The sequence below is a fragment of the Lagopus leucura genome, unplaced genomic scaffold, assembly GCF_019238085.1.
Source record: "Lagopus leucura isolate 7727_CA_CO unplaced genomic scaffold, USGS_WTPT01 Super-Scaffold_73, whole genome shotgun sequence".
Lineage (NCBI taxonomy): Eukaryota > Metazoa > Chordata > Aves > Galliformes > Phasianidae > Lagopus > Lagopus leucura.
This window is the reverse complement of record NW_024962252.1, coordinates 49421990-49434834: the sequence shown is the minus strand read 5'-3', so window position 1 is coordinate 49434834 and position 12845 is coordinate 49421990.

The window sequence follows — 12845 nt, the reverse complement described above, 5'->3', positions numbered from 1 at the left end:
AACTGTACTTTGGAAAGTGTCCTGCCAAATGTTCTTCACTGCAAAGAATGAGAGAATTTTTTTTTCAGTAAAGCCTCTAAGTAGCTAAAATTAATAAAGACACAGGCTTTTATCTTCTTTTTTCTTTTTTTTTTTTTTAATATATTTTATTCATCCTCTTTTTTTTTTTTTTTTTTTTTTTAAATGCAATTAACTCCATTTAATTTTATGGGGTGACTCCTGACTTAGATCAATAAATATGAGAGATGTATCAGGTTCATATGGAGTGCCTTTGTGACAGGGATAGGCTAGAAAAAAGCTTGCAAATACATTAAGAAGATATTTCCTAGCTGTATAAAAAATAAAATAAAATAAACACAGTTGGGATAACAGTTTGTATAAATGTCTTCCAATTCTTTATGTAATGTTACCTGTCCAGGAAAAGAAAATCTTAACTCTTTCCATTATGCTTATTATACCTAATAAATGATGGTATCTATGTATTGTTTCAAAACTGAGTCTTAGATTTTGTTGTCTGCCAAGAAGAAGAAAGCATGGAGTCTCCCAGAGTATTCTCTTCAAAGGCACCATATTGGAGCATCTGTGTGTACTGGCTGGATTTGATAGGGGAGAGTAATTTAAAGATCTTACATTAAGACATCTTGTTCTGCTCTTCAGTTGACTGTATCCTGGGGCCTCATTCATATTCATATGAGAATAGTGATTTTGCTCTGTTGAATTGATGGTCTACATGGAGACAAGTAACTATATGTGTGGTTCTGTACTGCAGTGTATTACAGCTTGTTTTAGTGTGGGAGACAATGTTCTCATGTTCAGCAAATAAGAAGGCTGTGTCCTGTGGTCCTGCTCAGTGCTTTTGGATGTGTCAGTCCCTTGAGGAAGCAAAGGTGAACTTGAGCAATCACTGACTGTATTTATAGTTTCTTTCCCATTAGCTGAATGTTGACCCAATATCTGGAGGTGGAGAAAGATGCACAAAACAAGGTTTAGGAGTATGACTCCAACCTTGTTGTAAGAGCAGAGCATAATTAAAAGGCAAAGAAAATCTTAGTGACAGATCATGTCCCCTCCTCCCTTCTCTCCTTTGCTGCTCTCAGCAGCTTCATCATCTCCTCCTTCCACTCCTCCTCCCTAAAGGCAGCAAAGCAGTATCAGGGCTGGTGATGATGGCTCTGTGGGATGCAGCCCCAGCATCCATTCTCCACTGCCACTTTCAGGAGGGCTGATATGGCTTTGCCAACCCCAGCACAGCCAGAGGGAGCCCAGCTCAGTTCCCTCTACAGAACCCAATGTCCAAATAGAGAAGGACTTTATTCAAGACAAAGGAGGGGGGCAGTTGGATATCCAACATGCAGAAGCACTACAGGTTGTAGAGCTCAAGTGCTTGTATTTAAAACAGTTTGTTTTCAGTGACTGAATAGAATCGTAGAATAGCCTGGTTTAAAAAGGACCTCGAAACTCCAGTCTTTCATGGGAAAAGGGAATGTAGACAAGATTATATAGTACCCTGTCCAAAGTGCCCCTGCCACAATGGTGGAACCAGATACTTGGGGGAGCACGGTGCAAGCAGAATGCAAAATGCATTCCATTTCAACAGAAAAAGGTGCTGAATCCAGAAGCCAAGGGGGTGGCTAAACTAGATTATCAAGAAACTGTAAACTGGATAAGTGATCATCTAGCTAAATTATCAACTAAATTGTTAAATTAACCTTCACCCAGGTCAACTAAATTATTAACTAAGCAAAGTGGTGAATGATTTTGAACAAAGTCAACATGCGATTCTGGATTTTGAAACCAAGGAGAAATAAGAGAAAGAAAAGGAACCCCTGATGTTCTGGTTCCATTTCTTAGGGTTCTTAATTAATGTCTCACCTGTAGGAAAAAAAAAAAAAGGTGCCTAACTACTAAAATAAGTAAAATGAAAGACTTAGAACTTCTTTGTGCCCAATCACAGTGCTGAAGAGATACCAAGTAAGAAAAGATGACTGCAAGATTTGTCTTTTGAGATCATGAGCTCTGCTACAGCAACAGAAGGAAAGACATCACTGCCAAAGGCCTTGCTGCTCCTCCTGTCAAATTAACTGTTGGGGAAGCAACTTCCAACAAATGCATTTCATTTAATTCAACTATATTACTAATAGAAGAGAAAGGCAAAATGGTGCTGAAAACAAGCAGATTGTCAAGCAGCTTCCCAGGTACAAACTGAAGCAGAAGAATTAACGAAATCTTTCTAAAGGTAAGTTAGTATATTCCATTTAATTTACGGTGTTTCTTCCAGAGCATGTGTGGCATGTCGGTGTCTTGGTCTTTGTGATTCCTTTTGCAGATATTTCCATCTTTCATTATGCATTTGTCAGGCACCTGCCATTGGTCTTAAAATGTAGCCTGCCTAATCAATAATTAAAATGTAATCTAGTTTGCGACTGTATTAAAGTTGTGCATATTTTGTTGTATGAACTAATGCTATGAGTGATATTTTGACCCTGTTGACATCACTTGCAAATCCATTATTGATTTTCTTGAGGCTGACATTTCATTCTTGAAGAGCAAACACTTTTTCCTACATGTGCTTGGAATAAATGAATGTCTCTGTGGGCAGCTCCATTGATTTCAGCAGCTGTGTTCACTTCTGGAGTGCAACACCAGTCCGTGCAAGGGAAGTTACTGGAGTTACAGAAAGCAGGATGGTTCCTAGGAAAAATGACAATTCAATATGTGCAAATCTTGCAAAATCTGGATCATAATTGAGTAACATTTTTTAGATACACATGTTCACGGTAAAAAGAGGAACCTTCTTTATTGGCGGATTTTAGCTCTACAACAATTATTACTTCTTATAATTTAATTTCTTGGAATACTTTCTTGCATGTTTTAATAGTCAGTGAACTTCTCTGTGCTCTGAAGATGAGTATTTTCAATAAAAGAATGGAACAATAGAGCTCGTGGCTAGGAGGTAACTGATCCATTTGTATGCTGTGGCAGGAAGCAGTAATCAAACTATCTTGCTGGAGAGATACTGAATAGAATGACCATAGTTTCTTCTGGGTTGTATTGGGAGGTAAAATAAGACAACTGAATCAAAAGACTGCTACATAGTTAATAAGGGAGTTAGAAGGAGGAAGTCACACAGATCTTTCCTTACTATTTTCTCAGCTGTTAAATTACTGCTATTGTCAGAAATTTTGGTTTTGAGGAAAAATTGCTATTCAGGTGCAGCTGTGTTGTAACAGCTAGGCCTAAATTTTATCTCCAAAGTTCTTTAGTGCCCAAACCTAGGAAAATGGATGGATAACCTTAGGATTGCAGATATTTCTGCTTGATCCTTCCATAGGTGGTTCCTTAAGTGACTTAAAGATTAAGGCCTGTGTGCTTTCTATACACACTGATTAGCTCAACAGATTTTCTGCCTATGGTGTAGAAAAACTTTTCAATTTTCTTTTTCATATAATCAGAATGAAAATGTGGATGGATCCCAGAATTCTTTGCGTAACTTCTGGGTATGAGAAGAACTTGCAGGAACAACTTTCAAAACAGCTTTACTGTTTAAGATAAGAGGTTGGATCAAAATGTCCTCTCCTGATCAGCTTTATAACACATCCTTGTGCTGCTGTTTGCCTAAGCCATCTGTTTTTCTGTAAAAACAGTTTTGCAAAAGGCTACTCTAATGAGTCTGTCATACTGAACTTACGTTAGACATCCATGGAGGGCCCATCATAAATCACTCTAAATTGCCCTTGACTCTTCAGATGCAGTTCAAGCAGAGAGAGTGGCAGGTTGCTTGAAGGATTTTTCCAGAGAATAGTGGAAAACCAGTGGAAGAAAATTCATTCAGTTATCAGTTCTTGACTTGGATTGCATGCCCAACACCCAATTTCTTATGAAGGAATTAGTTAAGGAGAATTATTACGTGAAGTTTGCCACATATACCCATATTTTGTATCACCAGCTTTTCTAAAGTTGATCCCAATGTGAGGTATGCAAAACATGCTTGGACTTTCACTGATATTTTCAGTTTTTCGTTCTTTTTTTTTTTCTCCTACACAGAAATCTTCTCACCTCACTTCTCTAAAGCTTTCCTACTCCTTGGTAAGCTGTCTATTTTACCACACCCAGTCCTGGCAAGCACATCTGTGCTTTTCACACTCATATCTGAAGCCTATATGAAGTATTAATGCAACCAGGTTTTATCCCTTAAACCCTTCTTATTTCTGCTTAAAAAATAAGGGTTTGAAGTAATAAAATCTTGCTTGACATTAGGCAAATTAGAAGAAAGGGATATTTTCCCAGCCATTTTAGACTGAACTCTTACAATGGCAAGGATCAAGGTTCAAGAGAAAAACCCAGTTTAGTGTGAAAATGGTATCCTCAAGTGTATTTGCAGTCCTGACTGTAGAGTAGTTTGGAGACATAAGCAACCAAATTACCCTTGCAGCCTGCACCCTCACATCAATGTGTAGTCTCAGCTGAGAGGGTTGTGTGGTTGGTAGACAGATGTTGGAGACTTGATGACTTGTGGATGGTGGTTAGCCAAAGACGAAAATATTTTCACAGAATCAGCAAATCCTGTCATGACTTCTGCCTCTCTTGTCATGAGCGCCACTCTGGATAATTTAGAGAAGTCCCCTGGGCAATCCCTTGAGTTCCTTCTTTCCCTTGCCCAGTCTAGGGCACAAGTTTTGAGAAGTGGCCATGCAGCAGCCTTTTAAGGAGCAGCCCTCATCACTGAACAGGTTGGAGGGGAGCTTTGCTCATTTCTGGCAGTGCATGGTTAAACAGCATCTATGCTAGCATGAGGTAGCTTTGCAGAAAGAAAACTTGAAAAATGAGGTGAAAACAAACTTCTTTAAGTCTCCATCTTTGCAGTCAAGACAAATAAGGACAGATGAACTGCTTGCCAGAACACTTTTTGCAGTGGTGGACTTGAAATGACACGATCTGCTTTTACATCTCAAATCCCTGAGGCACTGGGGAACAATGGTGCATGCAGGAATGAGTCCTCCAGTGGTTCAAAGAAAGAAGGAGAGTTTCTCCATGTGCATTTCCACTTCATCCTGGCAGTAAACTCAAAGATTGCAGTGGAAGTATAAATAACACAAGGCAATCAAACCAAAACATCTCCAAAGGGTAAAGATTGCTTCAGGTGGCATTGTGGGCTGTCCCCTCCTGGGTAAGTTATTTTGCATGGAATATTACAGATCACATACAGATCATGTACTATGCCTGTTTTGTGAAATCTACTTCCTTCTGAAGCGTTAAGAGTGCTCCAGATACTGTGGATTAACTTTGGAAAAGGGAACTGATATTTAGCAAACTCAGTGTTATCAAAACAGTTCCACAACTTTTTTAAATTTTTATTTTTTAGTTTGTCATAGAATCATAGACTCGCCAAAGTTGGAAATGACTTTCATGATCATCCAGTCCAACTGTCCATCTATTACCAATATTTCCCACTAAACCACATGTACAAAATCAAGAAATTTCATGCTAAATTAACCTAAATTATTGCTTCTTTGGACAATTTTCTTTCTTTTTTTTCTTGGCTACTTTTGTGAGTTCAGCCCAAAACAGTTTTTTGTTTTGTTTTGTTTCCTTTTGTCAGCACATAGTTTTCAGAGTCCAGAATAATAAAATTTTGAAATGAAATATTTTATCTTTATTTCGAAAGTATGCAGGTACAACATTTCAACTATTTTATTTCTGTCTATGGTAGATGAAAATATTCACAAGCAATGAATCCAAGACTTTAAAGTCAAACTGAAATCTGATTTGTTTTCAGTGAGCAGTCTTTTTCCCTCACCCTGGTTCTGCTGTTGTGAATACAGGAGCTGTTTTGCTACTAGAAACAATAGTACAACTAATGCAATCTGTGCAAACTCTTGCTTTCAGCCAATACTGATAATTGAGTGAAATATAGGGAAAGGCAGGGCTTTGAAGGTTATCTGATGAGAGATCACAGAAGACTGAGCAAAATTACATATGACTGGGCTTGCACACAGCTCCTCCTCACTCACTCGCCTGGTTTTGAGAGTCAATGCCAACCCAAATACAAACACTAAGACTTGTTGACAGCCTGTGAAAAGAGTTTTGAAGGCAGGGAGGAACTGCAGATAAATGCCAAATAATTATAGTGCTGCTGCCATACACTTTTGCCACTGAAAGCTTAATTTAAGCCTCACTGTACTTCTGCAGGTATTTACACCTATAAATATAATACTTATCAAGCCTCACTTAATCTGTATTAATAAAATGAAGATGTACAGTGAGTTATTGATAAAAATTAGCAGGTTAATGAAAAAACGAATGTGCAAGAACTATCCTAAAAAAGGAAGTGCTGGTATCCTTCTTACAGAACTTCATCATCGTGCTTCCTCCTCACTTCACTGCTATCATAGACAGTGCTATAATCCAGCTCTTACAAAAAATAAATATAAATTGATACCCTTCAAATACCAGTTCCCATCTGGCTTTGGGAAAGTAACATGTAAGTGCAAATACCAGGCATTTATAATATCTATTAATTCAAAAGTTAAGCTTAGCATGAAACAGTTAATCAAGGTAACAAAAGAAAGCCTCTGTTTCAGATATGGGGCAGCCAGTTTATGTCTCCTGTCGCAATAGATGAAGAAATACACAGCACAGCTCTGTAAAGCTGAGTCAGCAGAAAAAGCTGGGCTGAGATGCTGGCAGTGAGACATCCAGTATCTGTTCTTGGGCAGAAAATGTGCCTCAGGCTAGGGCTGGGCCACGCCAAGCCTCATTGGTGAGGCTGCATGAGGCACAGGCTGTGCAGCCATCTTCCACTCATATGGGAGCAACTCCTCTGTGATTGCTTGAGGGCAGTGAGACAGCTGGCAGAGTACCATCGCAGCACTGAAATTAAAGTTACAAGCTGCTTTCCCATGGCAGTGCTGGGACATTGCACAGTGCTTTGTAATTATGTTTGAGGAGCCTCCGCCCTCCTGTTCTAATTTCCAATTAACAGTTGTGTCCTTCCAAACAAACGGTGATTGCAAACATCCTGCAAATAGGGTAAGGAAGCCAGGAAGGACCATTACCCATGGGTCAGTAGCAGGCAACAGTCTGGAAAAATGACTTTATGTCACCACCAGTCACAGTTTCTCAGCTGTGTGTCTTAATTCATTGACTCTTGTAGTCACACTGATGGTATGGTTAGAGCCATGGGGGAAAATGGCCAGAGGGGAATGGTTAATGTGGTGGGAATGGAAGGAGCAGGTTAACACATGGCAACAGCATGGTAGTGGAACACAAATAATTCAAAAATATTTACACATGTTATTTACATATAATAGTATAATAATAGTTTATCTACCATTTCAAATTAAAAATGTGAAATTTCGATTTTTATTTTTTGGTCATTTTCACCTCTGAATGTTTGCCAGCAAATATTTTCTTACAACTTTAAATCACCAGCTCACCTGCTCTGAAGGCCAAGCAGCAAGAATGAAATCATGACATTGCTTTCATGATGGAGGTTGATGTCACCCACTTTAATGAGAAAGGTATAGGTAACTGCCAGAAGTGCTCTTTTTAACAAATCTGAATGGGTAAGGTTTCCGTGCTGTGTTGTGTTTTTTGGTCAGCCTGTTGCAGCTGTAAAGGAAATGCTACTGGTCTATCAAGAGATGCCTCCCCTGAAGCTCTCTGCTGCTCATTTGTTCATGGAATGAGAAGGGTTTCATAACAACAGGACCTTACTCTGCAGAGGTCCACTCTTTTCATGTGGGCATAAATTAAGGAAAGACCATAACCACATGGAGTTAATTCAAAGCAACAACTTTACCCATCTTCATAATAAGAATTAAACGCATGCAAATATGATATTAAAAGGATGTTTCTCCCTTCATCTGCGTAATAGTTTCCTTTTAACTTCAATAGTCCTTGTTCTAGCATTTGTCACCAGCAAAATGTATTATTAGCAACAAATATAATTTATATAATTAGAGATTTATGGGCTTACATTGAATCATTTCATTGCCTGTTTCCGTTTCTACACTGAGCAGTTTCCTTGTTTGTTTTTGACTGGATTCACCACTGAAATAGGAATTGTGAAAAATTTTCATTAGGAAAGCTCTCACACTGGAAACAAGCAGTTATAAAAAACTAAGTCAATACAATTTTTATGAGTCAATTCTATTTAATAAAGCCTTTCAACCAAAACTGGGGCTACAGCCTATTTGGATAGGCTTTGTGTGAAGCCACACTCAAATTGACATTCCAGTTGTGCTCCCGCTCTGCTCTGCACTGTGTGACCTCACCTTCAGCACTGGGTGTTGTTTGGGTGCCACAGTATAAGGAGGACACAAAAATATTAGAGAACATCCAAAGGAGAGCTATGAGGGTGGTCAGGGGTTTGGTGGACATGTGAAGAGCAGCTGAGGTTCCTTGATTTGTTCAGCCCAGAGCAGAGGAGTTGAGTGGAGCCCTCATGGTGGCTGCAGCTCCTCACAGAGAGCGGAGGGGCAGCGCTGAGCTCTGCTCTCTGTGACAGCAACAGGGCTCGAGGGAATGGCATGGAACTGTCAGGGGAGGGATAGGTTGGGTGTTAGGAAAAGGTGCTTTGCTAGAGGGTGGTGAGCACTGCCCCAAGCTACCAGAGTTCGAGAAGCATTTGAACAGTGCTCTCAGATATGGGGTTTGGATTTTGGGTGGTGCTGTGTGGAGCCAGGGGTTGGACATGGCGATCCCTTTGGGTCTCTTTCAACTCCCAACAAACCTGTACTCTATGATTCTATGACCTCCTTAGGCCTACCTGAGGAAAATTCTTGGTACAAAACTGCAAGGGAAGCTCTGCTGGACTGGAGACAATCTTTTGTGTGGGAGAAGTTGCACCACAACCATTTACTACTTATGACCAATGCGGTTGCTATTACTGAGGATAATACACTGTAAAGTATTGGCTTCTGCTTCAGTCCTGAGTGTCATCAGTGACATTTCCTTTGCTCCTTGTGTAGTACAAGTTGAATTACAAGCAAAGGGAAGGCTATTTATTATGTAATTAGCAAATGATTTAACCTGAAATATTACTGATGTAGTAAGAGGTTCTACTGCAGCATAAACAAGCAGCCACGTTTCACATAAAAGACACCAAGCTTTCTGTTCCTTCAACAGTTTTTGGCTTTATAGCTGTTGGTTTTAGAGCTTTTCCAAGCTCCCCTGGACCAAAGATCAGATGGAATGGCCAACGGCTCCATAACTGCAAATCTTTCAGCCCTCAAGCAGTCAAAGAGAAAGTAGGGAAAACAACAAATAACACGCTCAAAACAAGATTCTTCATTCCACTTCAGCAAGTTAATGTTAACATGTATTTTTGTCTACTCCTACCTGATTATTCTTGAAATCTTTAGATGGCAGAAATTCAGGATAGTTCATTCTTCCATAGTGCAAAGAAAGCTTTTGCTAGGTATGCTAGGGAACGAAGACCATGAATTCTCACGCAAAAGATAAAACAAATTAGGTATTACTTTTTTCAAGAAATTCTGAGTGATTGTGAATGCCCAGGTCGGTAAGTGAATTAAGGAAGTAGTGAATGGTGAGGAGGAGGAGGTGGCCATTGTGGAAGCATCTGTAAAGGATGAAGGTTCAGAAAGAAAGCAGCTTAAGGATGCTGGAAATGACTGCTAACCCTGATGTGAAATACCAGTATTCTATGTTCTGGAATGGATTGCTCCCTTTTTTCAGTTACATCTTGTTACTGCCACAGTTTGCAATGCATTTGAGAGTAGAGCAGAGCAACATTTTAGTGACCTGTATGTACGAAAAGTACTTCAGTGATAGATTTTGCTTCAGGAAGGTCTCCACCTTTTAATAGTTTCTTGTGTATGAAGTGTTAGGAGGAAATGGGGTTGAGCTTAACTGTGATTTTCTTGAATGGAATCCTCAGTTTTTCCTACAAGCGTGGCCAGTAATCCAGAGATTACTGGTATGGAGCACTGTAATCTTTCAGAGCGTCTCATCTTCTCAGTGCATCTGTTTCCATGTAAAATAAAGTCTTGTAGAGTTGTTGGGAAGGTGAATATTTGAAAGGTACATTGAGTCTGCAGATGTTTTTGCATTTAGCTATAACTGATTGCTAAAACTGGCAAATAATCTGAGCCTGTTGTTCTTCAGGATGCCAATGCAGCCACTCCTCAAAGACAACACCCAATGCAACACCACCACCCTTATCTGGAAAGAAATGAAGAAGCTGTTTTCCTTCCTCTTACTCCTCAGTGTCCCCAAACCCCAATTTGCTCACGTCAGCCGCCACTGTGATTGAAGCAGATGAAGCAATGCTGTTCTTTGTGTACTTTCCCATGCCCTAGAGAAAGAGCAATTGTGGTAGTACAACATAACTTCAGTAGGTGCACATTCAAGATACTCAGAATATTTTCACTAACTTTGATGATTCAGAAAAGCCTGCAAACTATTAGGGAGTCATATGTGTCCTAACAGAAAACAACATCACTATTTTTTTCTTGCCGTTTTGGCAGGCCTAGTTTCAGATTTAAATTTGTACATTAGAGACTACAAAGTCTACCACCCTGTCACCTGCAATGATGGCACTTCCCCTCCATTCATTATAGGGGTTACTACACTCTGCCAAGGGCAGGGGGATAACTGCAATCATTGTATTAGCAGTACTGGCATTGTGATTCTCCTCCCAGTTTATGGTGTGGCAGCAGTTGGCTCAGGTGCCTGGGTGCTGTTTCTGCAGATGTCAGTTTGTTCTGGTAGCTGAGCAACACATTACTATTGCACGGAGGGGATGATGAATCATGAGGGTGTTGGTCCAGGTTCAGCAGACCTCAGCTCGGAGAAAGCCCTCAACAGAGAAACCTAACAAAGCCAGTACAGAGCAAGGAAAACACTAATGTTGTCACTGTCCCACTCGGGGACTGAAATGTGTGACAAATTGCAGGATGCACAAGAGTAAACCCTGCCTTCACTGCCGGAGGTGCCAGGCAGTTGAGCAATGTTGCCATCCTTATGACCATAAAACAAATTATATTGACTCTGACTTTTCCCCCCAAAGATTACTCTGTCTTGTACTATATAAAAGCAAGGTCTTAATGCTTGTATGAGTGTGAATACAGAAATGAACAGCATTAAGATAGCACCTTAGGAGAGATAATGGATTTTAGTGCTTGCTTCTGACAGAACCAGCACCTTTGAGATTCAAAAATAGAAGCAGACTTAAGGAATGGACTTGCCCAACAAAGTTTTCTTTTAACTTTGAACAGATTAATGAGAATTTTATGTCCCATGGCTAGCATTTTCTTCTAGTAAAAAAGGTAATAATGAATGACTAGGCTGTATCAACTATGCTGTTTGCTAAGGTTGGTAAATAAACAAGCAAAACAAACCATGAAACACAGTTCTTGTGTGAGTAGGTGTGTAAAGCTACAGTTTTACTAACCAGAGGCTATGCAAACAGCAATACATTTTGTGTAGGTTTAGGTGACTTGGAAGGCGAACGTCAGTATCAGGGAGTATGCGTGTGGGAATATTGAAGTAACAGACTAAAAGTTTGTTCCTTTCCCCAAGGAAAAGGGCTGTATCTTGAACAGCCAATTCCTTCTGTTTCTTTTCAGACATAGTTTAAATTTGACTGAGCTTCAGCATAAACATCTAGGAATCCCTGTTCTAAATAGAACTTTCTTAAGTCACAAGTATTTTTGTTCGCACTAGAGGCTGTCTGGTTTTCAAGTTTTCTCATTTATCAACATTGGTCAACCTTGTCTTGTGAAAACAAGACACAGTGAGAGCTCTTGCTTTCCCAGACCTAGCAATAGCCATGGTAGTCTTGGTATTCAGACCTGCAGTGAAGGATACTCTTCTGATTTCATTTCTTACTACTCCCCTTCATTTTTTGTCATTGTCTCCTGCCATATCTCATCCCTCCACTGACATACCTGCAGAATAATGTGTGTTATTTTTCCCAAACTTGTTCCAGGCACAGTCAGTTGGATTATTTCAGACTTTTTTCCACCAAGTCCCTATTTTTTGTACTTCAGAAATTTGGCAAGCTTGAATCTGAACTCCCATACAGATATGGGCCCATATTACCCAGTACTTTGCTGTCATGACTGAGCACCTCTGTGAGATATCCTGACCTAGGGAAGCGCACACAAGCCAAAGATTTCCCCTCCTGGAGCAAGCTGTGTGTGACCCTTTGGGAAAGGGGACTAAGAGGTAGGAAAGATGACTCTTGCACAGTGGGTAGCACACCAGAGATCCCTCATGAGTTCCAGCAAGTCTCAGGCATAGAAGGTCTGTGAAATAAAGCAAGAACAGTAAAGGTTTGCTTCCCCCCACCAGCTGGGCCAAGAAAGCCAAACGGGCAGTCAGGAAGTACAGTAATGCTAATTACTGCATCTCAGCAGGCAAAGTTTTTTACAGTTGTAATCCCTGCAGCTTCTTGTAAGAATGTGCCTTGTGAAAATGAATGGAACAACCCATATGACTCAATTTTATGGAAGATAGTTCAAATGGTGGGTTCATATATGCTTTTCTGCCCCAATAAACTAATGTGTTAATAGGTTCATTAACATCTTCCCTTCCCAGAGAGGAACTGATCTTATCATATGGAGTAAATCTCCCATAATTTAACTAAATTCTAACCCTAATCCTAATCAAATTCAAGTAAACATTAGTTGTAGATGGGTTTATTTTTATTTTTTAATCACAAAGCATAATGGACTTGTTTATTAATGCTCCAGTAGCAGGCAAGTTTATCTCCCAAGTAGAAAAGTGTTAGAACCTGCAATGTCTCTCTTAAATACATCTGAAGGATTTTACCCATTTCAAACTGTTCTAAAAAAGGCATCCTGCTTTGTCGGACTGAA